At 44.2% G+C, this 12,500-nt stretch overlaps 1 long non-coding RNA gene across 4 annotated transcripts in view; it reads left to right on the forward strand.

Moving 5' to 3' along the window:
* LOC126987896 (uncharacterized) overlaps positions 1 to 12,500 on the forward strand; it is an 82,777-nt gene that overhangs the window by 12,794 nt on the left and 57,483 nt on the right. The window contains exon 3 of one of the 4 annotated variants that reach the window (XR_007741267.1): positions 7,757 to 8,817. The exons of 2 other annotated variants lie outside the window; for them this stretch is intronic. This is a non-coding gene — a long non-coding RNA (uncharacterized LOC126987896). One more of the 4 variants, XR_007741269.1, reaches the window with a different exon arrangement.

A 12,500-nucleotide genomic window follows, 5' to 3' on the forward strand; every position in this document is an offset into this window, starting at 1 on the left:
TGGTTAGCGAGGACGCTGTTGGCTTAACGTTCACAGGTATTTGCATCTCATTTACTACTTGCTACATCCCTCTTCTTCTTTTTCCTCCTCCTCCTCCTCCTCCTCCTCCTCTTGGTTTTGCTGTTGTTATTTTTTTTGAAGCGTGTTTTCAATTGATTCACCATTTCCCCAGACAGAGGAATACATTATTTCCTTTATTTTTTTTTACATCAAAGGACACGGCTCAAGGGCAACAAAAAGGTAAAAAAAAAAAAAAAAAACCGCTACTCGCCGCTCCCATAAAAAATAAAAGTAAAGAGTAGCCAAAAGAGAGGTCAATTTCGGGTGGAGAGGTGATACACTCTTCTTGAAAAAGGTCGTCATATGTGTACTAGTGTATTACATATAGTGTATTACATATAGTGACTATATAACGTTTTCATATCGGCACCGTCCTTGGCATCTCAGTGTAATAAAGCAAATCCTGGTTAACCCTCGAGTTTCATAATTGTAACGAATTCCCTGGGGCGTATGTTTAACCTGGTAGCAGCGATGGGCCAAATTTGTGGCTTTACCGTGTACCAGCGACGGGCCAAATTTTTGCCATGATATAAACCCCCCCCAAAAAATAGATGATGCATAAACTGATCACAAATGCGTCAATGTATATTATGAAATGGTTTGCGTGAGTGATGATTTTTTTTCTCCTTTTTCTCGCTTAGAGGGACCTTTAAGAAATATGATCCTCGCAGCTACGAAACGAAATTAAAAATATCATTAAACACAGACACATGAATTGAAAGTTTAATGTCTCATCATTGTAGGTAATGCGAAGTTATACAAATAAATGAATTGATGGTAATTTTTAGCCTTCAAAAAAGTGTGTAAAAGCAGGAAAAAAACACATATTTGCCTACATAGCACGGGGGAGGATAAAACACTGGTGCAGTTGGCCAGGCAACCTCTCCACTGCCCTCCTTGTTCCCTTGAGCGGCAGCACTACCACCAAGTTGAGGGCAGACGATCGAAAACAAGTCAAGAAAAGAGTTTTGAGTCATATTAGTCCACAGTGTTATTGTATGAAATGATAAATTATTAGAAAGACTTGTTACTGTTTAGTTAGCATAAAAATATTAATAATTGTAAGCGAGGGTTGGATGTGAAAACCCTAAGAGTTTTTCGGAGGGAGAGAGAGAGAGAGAGAGAGAGAGAGAGAGAGAGAGAGAGAGAGAGAGAGAGAGATTGTATGTGTATGTATGTAAATTCATGTGATTCTTATTGGAGGTAAAGACGGATGGATAAGAGATGGATGTAATGAAGGATGCTTGTGGAGGACTGAGTGGAGCACGTATAAGTAAATCTGGATGGAGGGGAGAGGAAGGAGAGTGGAGGTGGTGGATGTGGTAGGGTGGGAATCAAATGAATAATATACGAGGATCGGGTGTTAAGACGAAGGAGGTGGACGGTTGAGGAGGGTGCTGAGGACATGTAGGGATGGGTGTCAAATGCGTAAGTTATGAGAGGGGGTGGGTGGGGAGGGAGCGGGAGAGGGTGGATATGGGTGGGTTGGACTAGGCTGGTGAGGCGATAGGTGGGGAAGGGGGGTGTTGGTAAGCATGGGGTGTGTGGATGGGGATGGTGTGATGTGATAAGCGAACGAAGGAGTGGTAGTTGAGGTGGATAGGTGAAAGTTAGGGTGGATTTGGTGGGAGAGGGGGAAGGTGGGTGTGGTGGGGGAGAGGGATGGTTGAGGAAGGTGAAGGTGGGTGTGGTGGGGGAGAGGGGGATGGTTGAGGAAGGTGTAGGTGGGTGTGGTGGGGGAGAGGGATAGGATGGGTAGGTGAGGGTTGGCTAGGGTGGGTGTGGTGGGCGTGGGGCGGGGCACCAAGCACAGGCACCCGTTCATTTGGCCAGTCCGTGGACAATGCCGAATTACAGGGTGGGGTGGGTTGCCCTGATCACCCCATTGTCCCGCCCACACCCCTACGTCTTCACCCCCCTCCCATACCCTTATGCTCCCTCACACCCACCATATCCTCTACCCCCGCATGGCGCCTACCTCACTGTATACGTCCATTCGACTACTTCTACACTCTCTACCGCTGGCTCACCCCTACACTTACACCAGTATACCCCCTACATCATGGAGCGGAAAAATTTGGGCGGGTTTTCCGATACCCTACGCTCCTGTCCACCCAGCAGTGAATGGGTACCAGGTATTAATCGGGGTTGTGTCCCGTCTCCTGGGATCTGTTCTCTTCTATAATTCCTTCCCCCTTCTGTCTCTCTCCGGCATATGACCACAGATGTTGCGCCGACTAAACGAAACTTTCCAACTTTTCCCCCTACACCCCCACCACTGTCGCCCCCCTACCCTAACCCCCATGCACTCTCACCACTGCCACACTCACCCCCCCCCCCCCTTTTTTTTTTTACTGCAGAGGAGACCGTGCAAGGGCGTAAAAAAATAAAATAATAAAAAAAAAAAAAAAAAGCCCGCTACTTACTGCTCCTAAATCCTACATCCCCACAACTACCACACCCATACACCTCCACCACCGCCTTCCTCACGCCCGTACACCACCACCACTGCTTTAACACGCTCTACGCCCCCATCAATGCCATGCCCCCTCACACCCAAACACCTCTCACCCCTACACTCTGCCACCCCTTCAACTCCACCACTCCCCAACCTCCGCAATCATACCCCACTACCCCCACTACCCACACCCACACCCTCGAGGCCTACCCACGTTACCCACTCACAGACTCACAACCCACTCAGCCCACTCTCTCTTCCACCTCTACTGCCTCACACCGACTCTCCATCCACCCCTCCTCCCTCAGCACACAATTATACCCTCGCTTATCTAATCCACACTTCTGTCTAATGCCCTCACATCCACCATGATATCCACCTACGAGTACAGTTACATCACGTTGGTACACACACACACACACACACACACACACACACACACACACACACACACACACGCACGCGCACACACTTCCTTCCTCCACCACCATCTTTTCCTCCTCCTCCTCCTCCTCCTCCTCCTCCCTCCCCCTCCGTCAGGTTCCTCCTCCATCTCTCTCCTTTACGGCGCCGACACCTGTAATAATGGAACTGACAATAATTTAAAATAATGATGGTAATAATGATAATAATAATAATAGTATTACAGACACCCCAGACGCAGTACTCGGCGCCGGTCACGGGGCTGAAAGGCGACTGCGAAAATATATCTGATTTTTGCCCGCTGGAAATGCCCTTATGTGAAGTTACCTGACACCCACACACACACACACGGAGGGATGGGGTGGAGAGAGAGAGAGAGAGAGAGAGAGAGAGAGAGAGAGAGAGAGAGAGAGAGAGAGAGAGAGAGAGAGAGAGAGAGAGAGAGAGAGAGAGAGAGAGAGAGAGAGAGAGAGAGAGAGAGAGACAGACAGAGAGAGATAGAGAAAACACACACACACACACACACACACACACACACACACAGAGTCAGGCAGACATATAATGAAGTTGATGTTTGATGTTGAACGAGTTCAACTAATCACTAGGTAATGCTTGTAACCAATCAATTAGAGTTAACGCCTAAATGTTAACAATCGATTAAAGTTAACACCTGAATGGGTATAGTTTGTAAGGAAGGTTACTGCTGGTGAAGACTATTTCCATCTTTTTGTTCAAGTGTAGGCAATATTCGAAGCCTTCATATTCTGTGTGTATACTCCATCCTCTACATTGTTGATGAACTCGTGAATGCACTTCCTTCTCGTATTTGCATGCACGCTTTAGGAAAATATAATGTTTACCATTTAATATACAGGTTGATAATAAGTTCTTCGTCTTTGGTGGTGAATTTGCAATTTTTTTCATCTGCTTCAATATTTTATTCTATGAAAAACATCCAGTCCAACATTTCTAGCACGATGCTACTTCCTACGCTGCAGAATAAAAGAGACGTTGGGTTGCCGTATAATGACTTACTCCCACTTTTTTCTTCTTAATATATGGCGCTGCATGCAATTAATGGAATTTTGGACCACCTACGTTTTTTTATGCCTCACTTTTCTATTTAGTCACTCCCCATTTTCCCTCAAGTAGCGGCAGTCTGCACGATTTTTACCTGGCCGGCTGGTCTTTACGCAGCTTCCTCAGGTGCAAATCAGGTAAGGTGTGCTGGCGGCCAGGTAGCGGGGGCGGGGGGTGGGGGGGGTCAGGTAATGAGTGCGAGGGTTTAATTAGAGCGTGGGGGGTGGTTGTGGTGATGGGTACCGGGGGAGGGGGAGGGGGAAGACAGGGTTAGGTTTGGGAAGGGTAAGGGGGGTGGGGGCGTGTAAGGTGGGCGGGAGAACATCACTCATAGCATGCCTCTTCAATCTTTTCTTCTTCTTTTTCTTCTTCTTCTTCTTCTTTCTTCTTTCTTCTTCTTTTTCTTCTTCTTCTCTTCAGAAATAGCGTCCGATTTATTGTACTTCTTCCAAGGTATGAATTAGAATTGGGCTAATCACATCCCTTTCTCTATTTTAGGTTATAATCTAAAATTCCACAAAGCCTTTGACAAGGTATACCACGGGAGCTACCAATTAAAAACTAGTCAGCGGGTATAGGAGACAATCAGCGTGGGTAAGAGATTGGCTTGCTCGTAGAAAACAACCAGTATTACTCAGTGGGTAGGCTTCCGAGTTGCTCCCAGGCGGTATCGGAGTATCGCAAGGTCAGTGTTGGAATCCAATCACTTTATTATATACACAACTGAAATTCTCCCTGTCGAAGTTTGCTCATGACACCAAAGGGGGTGGAAAGGCCCGCCCTCATGACGGCCAATTGAAAATGATCCCAAAAGACCTAGACCAAATTATCCAGTGGTCTGAAAAGTGGCAAATGGTCTTCAACGATGACAATTAAAGTCATACCATAACCATAGATACAAAATGCACGGAAAACCTCTGCGGGTCATACAGTAGGAATCATATCTTGAGATCACCATCACCAGGGACCTTATGATAACATAACCTGTAAGTCTTAAGATAACATGTATAAAAGATAATGCTGTTCTCGGGTTTATTTCGAGGAATTTCTAGTGTAAGACCCTGGGAGCAATGGTAATATATACAACACGATGAGAAGAAAAAACACCTGGATTATGTAGCTCAGTATACCATTCTTGAGGCTCAGCCGTATATAGAATGTCTCAAGCGACTCAACCTCGATACGTTGGAAAAGAGGCGACGATTACAAGAATTGATACAGGTTTTGAAGTATCTGAATAAGCTCAGTAGCGCCTACCACTATTTTTGCTATAGCTCCAAACTAACCCAAGAACTAGAAATAACTGTCTACCGATTCAAGAGAGGCGATGTAGTACAGGCATCGGGAGGAGTTTTTTTTTTCTTAAAGTGAATCATCCATTAGTGGAATCATTTTCGTGCAGAAGTAGTTAGGGTTAAAAGAATCACTTCCTTTAAAAATCACATTGACCGTTACTTTGTTGTGTCAAGAGTAAGCTGGACGTAGTTTCAGAAGTGCTGTAATCTGCTCTACAGGTCAACGAAGTCCTCGAAGACCAGATGAGATCACTAACGCGCCTTGTTTTGAGTCCACATTCTCTCCGTAACCTGCCTTCCCATGTTTCATTGTTTCTTCCTTTATGTCCTCGACCTAATCCTTGTCCTAGTTAACCTTTCCTTTTTTTCCTGCTCTTCTTCCTCTTCCCTGTCTTCGTCTTCATTCATTTCCCTTCTCCCCACACGTCTGAACGTCCCCACACACTACTGGAAATAACGCTGATATTTCATGGTCTTCCTATCCCCCGTTCTATCTTCCACTTTTTCCTCTTATACTCTTCTTTTCCTTTTGATCTGTTCTTCACCCCCTCTTTATCTCCTTACTTTCACTTTACTCCCGTTTTGTTGGTTCCTACCTTTCTCTTCCCCTTCCTCCTTCCCTCTTTTCTCCTCCCTCCTTCCCTTCACTTTTCCCCCGTCATTTCTTCCTACCATCCTTCCTTTCCCGTCTCATCTTTCTCTCTTCATCTGTTGTTCGCTCCCTTGTTGTTGATTCCTACCTCCTCCCATCCTTCTATCCTCCTCCCTTCCCTCCCTCCCTCCCTCCTTTTCCCTTCATCATTATAATAGGACGTAATTGTCCCCCGTAAAATTTGATAATTAGAAGCTATTGGCCCAAAGAGGAGGGTGTTATTAACTTGTCGATCATGGTGGTGATGGTGGTGGTGGTTGGGGTAGTGGTGGTGGTGGATGGTGGGGGTGAAGACTGGCTGTGGTGGTGATGGTGGTGTTTGGGGGAGGGGGGAATATTTGTGGTGTGTGTGTGTGTGTGTGTGTGTGTGTGTGTGCGCTAGTTAGAGAGGGAAGAGTGTGAGAGTGGGTGTTAAGACTGAAGGGAAGTGTGCAGGGGAGGGGGAGAAGGGAATTGGGAGCTTTTTGAAGAGGGTTAAGGTGAGATGAGAGAGGAAGCATGTGAGGAGGAGGAGGAGGAGGAGGAGGAGGAGGAGAGGGAGGAGGAGAGGGAGGAGGAGGAGAACGAATTATTTCCATCTCATGATCAAAACCAGTTGTAAGCAGAAAAAATGAGAAAATGATTGTGTTAAGTAATTACAGTGTATTTACCTATTTGTAGTCTTCAGGGCCCCAGCTAAGCTCTGATAACCCCGTCTCCATATCTACATTCATCCAGCCTTTCCTTCATCTGATGGACACTGCTCGCCTCCACCACCTCTTCCCGCAAGCTGTTCCATGTATTAATACTTCTATGTGGAAAACTATACTTTTTCAAGTCATTCAAACAGGTTCCTTTATTTAGTATCTTTCCATGTCCTCTCAGCCCCTGTGTTCTCGCAGTAGAGAAGAGATCATCTCTATCCACCTCATCAAACTTATTTACCAACTTATACAGTGTGATCAGATTCTTTATTCCAGTGTCGTCAAGTCCATCTCCCTCAATCTGTCTTCATACGTCATATTCGAGAGTTCTGGGACCATTTTAGTTGCAATTCTCTGTATCCTTTCCAACTTTCTGATATCCTTTTTTGTGAGGCGACCACACAACTGCAGCATATTCAAGTTTTGGTCTTATCAGTGTTTTTATTATTTTCTGCATCATTTCTTTGTTCATATAATGGAATGATACCCTTATATCATCATCCTGTAGGTTTATCCAAATGACTTGTGTATATGCTTTTCTGGGGATAGTGTGTCTTGCATCGTTACTCCCAAGTCTTTTTCTTCATGTACCATTCCCCCATCCTGTATGTTTTCCTCTGTCTTTTTTACTTTTCCCCAATTCCATAACATGGCATTTGTTTGCATTAAATTCCATCTCCCAAAACTGGCTCCATTAATACACTCTATCCAGGTCTTTTTGCAGTGTGTGTGTGTGTGTGTGTGTGTGTGTGTGTGTGTGTGTGTGTGTGTGTGTGTGTGTGTGTGTGTGTGTTCATATTTCGAGCCTCATAATATCGTTCTTCCCAAGGCCACGACTGGACCAAGTTGCTGCGTGATGTTCAGCGCTGTTTTATTGCAGGTGTTTATGAACGCCCTTTGCCTCACCCCTTACCAGCAACTCGGATAAAAGCAGTACGCACCATCCAGCAGACACTTGGGTCACACCGATCTTTTAGGCTGATAACACGCCATCTTGGTATATTTTCACCCGTAGAATAAAGAAGAGAAATGGAATCAAGTATCTACTCAACAACATTTTATAACTGATTGCTAATAAAGTAAACGACGACACTGTCCACTTCAGGCTGTCACGATGAAGGGGTTTGAGGTGAAAAGAACGAGTACGCTGCCGTTTGAGAATCATCGTTTTGACAGTCGATGAGAAGGACTATAATTATCGACAAAGCAAATCTCGTGTTATGAAATATTAATAAACTTTTCCTGAGATAGGTATTCCACGTTCACTTTGTCATTCATACTCGTTGATATTCTTTAAAGAGATAATGCAATGTTTTTATTTATTTCGCGTTTTAACCCGGTAGCAGCGACGGGCCAAATTTGTGGCTTTACCGTGTACCAGCGACGGGGGCCAAATTTTTGCCATGATAATAAACCCCCAAAAAAGAGATGATGCATAAACTGATGACAAATGCGTTGATATATAATATGAAATGGATTGCGTGAGTGATGATTTTTTCTAATTTTTCTCGCTTAGAGGAGCCTTTAAGAAACATGATCCCCGCAGCTACCGGGTTAATATTCCTTGTTTTATGGACACGTTTTAATAGGAGCATCTTATTTGCATGTTTTTATGTCTTGGTCTATTTATCTGTTATTTAGTGCTTGCGGATAATGGTGGTTCTTCATTAGAGTTGAATATACTCCTCCTCCTCCTCTTCCTCTTCCTCTTCCTCCTCCTCCTCCATCATTCTCTTCAGTGCATGGCAACAAGCAATCAAGAAGTGACTGGCTCATTGCTGTTTGCCTCCGTGTGTGTGTGTGTGTGTGTGTGTGTGTGTGTGTGTGTGTGTGTGTGTGTGTGAAAAACCAGTTTGGCTAATAAAAATAGAGAGAAAGGCGCAGAACGTTGAGGCATAAAAAAAGGATGAGGGAGAAGAGAATGAAAAATGAGAGGAGGAAAAGCTAGAAGAGGAAGAAAAAAAGAAAAAAAGAAAGGGATGTAGGAAGCAGGAGTAATAAGCATAGAGAGCGAGAAGGGTATGGAAGAGAAGAAAGTAAGGAAGATAACGAAAAGAGGAGGAGGAGGAGGAGGAGGAGGAGGAGGAGGAAGAGGAATCATAAAGCAGGTTTCCTACACTCATCTCACACGTGCTAGATATTCGTATTTTTTTTCCTCCACTTTCTCTCCACTTCAAACCTTTACACAGCCTTATTTAACTTCCTCCTCCACTTACGTATTTTTTCCTCCACTTTCTCTCCACTTCAAACCTTTATTTTACACAGCCTTATTTAACTTACTACTCCACTTACGTATTTTTTTCCTCCACTTTCTCTCCACTTCAAACCTTTATTCTACACAGCCTTATTTAACTTCCTCCTCCACTTACGTATTTTTTCCTCCACTTTCTCTCCACTTCAAACCTTTATTCTACACAGCCTTATTTAACTTCCTCCTCCACTTACGTATTTTTTTCCTCCACTTTCTCTCCACTTCAAACTTTTATTTTACACAGCCTTATTTTATTTCCTCCTCCTCCACTAACGTATTTTTTTCCTCCACTTTCTCCACTTCAAACCTTTATTCTGTACAGCCTTATTTAACTTCCTCCTCCTCCACTTAGTTTCCCTCTCCCATTTTCCTCATTTCCACTTCCATCGCTTCTCTCTCACATCTCTCCCTCCCGTCTTTCCCTATATTCCCCTTTCCCTTTCTATCTCCGCTTCCCTCTTTCATTTTCCTCACCTCTAATTATTTTTCCTCTTCACCTATATCTACTTCCCTCATCCTATCTTCTATCTTGTTTTCTTTCCCCCATCTCCTTTACTCTATCTCCTTCTTTCTCTGTACTTCGATCTCTTATTTTGATTTTCCTTTCTTGTCTTTATCTTTATTTTAAAACATTTCCTGCGTCTTCCTTTTCGCTCACTATTATCTTTAATGTTTTCTTCATCTCTTAATTTCCTATTGAGTGGCAAAGAGAATAGATGAGCAAGGGAAGATGGAGTGAGGAAAGGTAGGAGAGAGAGAGAGAGAGAGAGAGAGAGAGAGAGAGAGAGAGAGAGAGAGAGAGAGAGAGAGAGAGAGAGAGATTGTGTGTGTGTGTGTGTGTGTGTGTGTGTGTGTGTGTTGGTTTTCTCACTCGTCACTTGGATGGCTGGACCCTGGGAGTGACCACTTCCTTCGGGGGGTGGGTGGGAGAGAGAGAGAGAGAGAGAAGAGAAGAGAAGACAAGAGAGAATTATGAAATTGATAAATACTCAGGAAAGTTGTCATATGATTCTCTCTCTCTCTCTCTCTCTCTCTCTCTCTCTCTCTCTCCTTATTTTTGTTTGACAGTTAAGGATTTCCTCTCGCATCCGTCATCACTTCTCTCCTTCCTATTCTTCCTCCATTTTCCTTCCATCCCTCCTTCTTATCCTTCATCCTTTCCACATTCCTCCCCACTCATTCTTTCACTTCTCTTCTTAAACCCTTCTTACCACCACATTCCCTCTCTCCATCTCCTTCTCTTCCTCCCTCCCTCCCTCCGCGTGTGGTGGGTGAGGGTGGTGGTTGGCGGTGGTGAGAGCTGGCGACCCCCTGAGACTCCCCAACACTGATACTATCTGTCCCACTGACCACCACCACCACCACCTCCTCCTCCTCCTCCTCCTCCTCCTCCTCCTCCTCCCACTTTTTCTTCCTCTCTCTCTCTCTCTCTCTCTCTCTCTCTCTCTCTCTCTCTCTCTCTCTCTCTCTCTCTCTCTCTCTCTCTCTCTCTCTCTCTCTCTCTCTCTCTCTCTCTCTCTCTCTCTCTCTCTCTCTCTCATATCTCCGGCTTTTTCCATTCAATCCATCATAACGTTTAGTGTTTTCTATAACTATACTTCTTTTAAGTGATTAATTGCCTCACGTCACTAAAGGGGCTATTACACTGGGCAAATTTTCCGTGGATCTTCAGTCAAACCACGATTTCCGCTGGCGTGGTTTTCATATTTCCGTTGTTTTTTGACGTGTCCACAATCATCAAAAGCTACGGTAGATATCACCGAAGGACGGCGGTATTGCTCACCATCATCATCATCAGCAGTAACAAGAAACAAATGAGAACCTCGCTAGCAAAAATCGTGGTTTGACTGCAGATCCACGGAAAATATGCCCAGTGTTTACCATTCTTTTTGTTTCATCCACTCTCCTCTTCTTACCTTTCCTTCTCTCCATTCTTCTTCCATCATGCTCACCCCTTCTCCTTCCCTTACCATGTGCCCCTTCTCTCCCTCTCACTTCTGCCTTCTGTTCTCTTCCCTCTTCCCACTCTCCTATCCTTCCCACTCATTTCCCTTATCTTATCACTCCTTGTCATTTGTTACATATTTCCTTTCCCATTTCCTTACTCCCTCTTACACTTTCCCATCTGGTCTTGCCATTCATCCTCTTTCTTCACTTATTTTCTTCTTCTCTTCCTTTTTCGTTTTTTTTTCTCTGCCATGCGTTATTATAAAAAAAACTTGCATCATCATTCTCCTCTCCCTTTCCTCCTCTTCCTTCTCCTTCTTTCTTCTTTCTTTCTCCTCTAGGAAAGGAAGGAAGGAAAAAGGAATAAACGATGGATAGGAGAGGATAAAACAGGTAAAGAAAATATACCAAAGATAAAAAGTAAGGAAGAAGTAGAAAGATTAAATTCGAAAAAGACGAAAATGCGAGAACAGGAGGAAAGGCAAGTAATATATATAGAGATGTGTGGAAGTAAGGGTGGAGAGGAGAGGTGGAGGAAGAAGTGGAAGGAAAGGGAAGGAGAGGCTGAGAGGTGGATGATCAGTTACAGGGAAAAAAAATATTGGAGGAAAGGATGGAGGGAGAGAAAGGGTAGGACGGGAGGGAGAGTTGGAAAGGAAAGAAGAGGCTGAGAGGTGGATGATTAGAGAGAAAAAAAAAAGTATTGGAGGGGGAGGAGAGCTGGAGAGAAAGGTAGGGAGGAAAGGATGGAGGGAGAGAAAGGGTAGGAAGGAAGGGAAGGAGGGAGGGATCGAGGAGTCTTATCAGTTTAGGGTCAACAGAGCGATGGTTATTTGACCAGAAAATCCAATCGTATCACTGTTGACTTCCTTTAACCTGCCCTCCCCCTCCTCCTCCTCCTCCTACTGCATTTCATCTCCTCCTTCCCTACTCTTACCCGTTTCATAACCTCCACATATTGTCTCCTTTATCAATATCCTTCTAATTCATACATAACATAATCAAAAGTAAATTAATAAACAAAGGACCTTAGAGTGTTAGGTATTCTCTCTTAATAAGGTTTTACGGGTGCTTCGTGGGAAGGGATTAACCTGGTCAGAGATTTGGTGGAAGGGAGGGGGTAAGGTGGGTGTTTTGGGTAGGGAGGGTGTTTAGGGGGTATGGGACGTAAGGGGGATGGGAGAAGGGGTGGTGTGGTGTGGTGAGAGCTTTAGTAGTGGTGGTCTGCGGTGGGCTGTAGGTGGTGAAAAATGTAGTGTGTGTGTGTGTGTGTGTGTGTGTGTGTGTGTGTAGAGAAATTGGTGAATCGTAATGCCTTTTTGGGATCGTTCCTCAGGTAGGTAGCTTCCTTTAATTTCAGTTCACGTGTCACTTTGTCGTATTTCATGTATAAACTTTCTTAGATGGAAATACAGATTAAATGTCTCGGCGTCACTCTCATCATGATATTTCTTCTAATATTGAAGTTCTGTTCATCGCAAGCTTCCAAACCCTAGAGTAGCATAACAAAGCAGCTCACAAATAAAATGACCTTCATGAAGCTTATTTTTCCTTGCTTAATTTTTTTTCGGTTAATATATTCTAGTTTTGTATTATTTTGTGTTAATTTCCCTAAGATCGATCATGTCCTTATTGTGAAAACCATGATGAT

Source organism: Eriocheir sinensis, chromosome 67 (assembly GCF_024679095.1).
Source record: "Eriocheir sinensis breed Jianghai 21 chromosome 67, ASM2467909v1, whole genome shotgun sequence".
Taxonomy (NCBI): Eukaryota; Metazoa; Arthropoda; class Malacostraca; order Decapoda; family Varunidae; genus Eriocheir; species Eriocheir sinensis.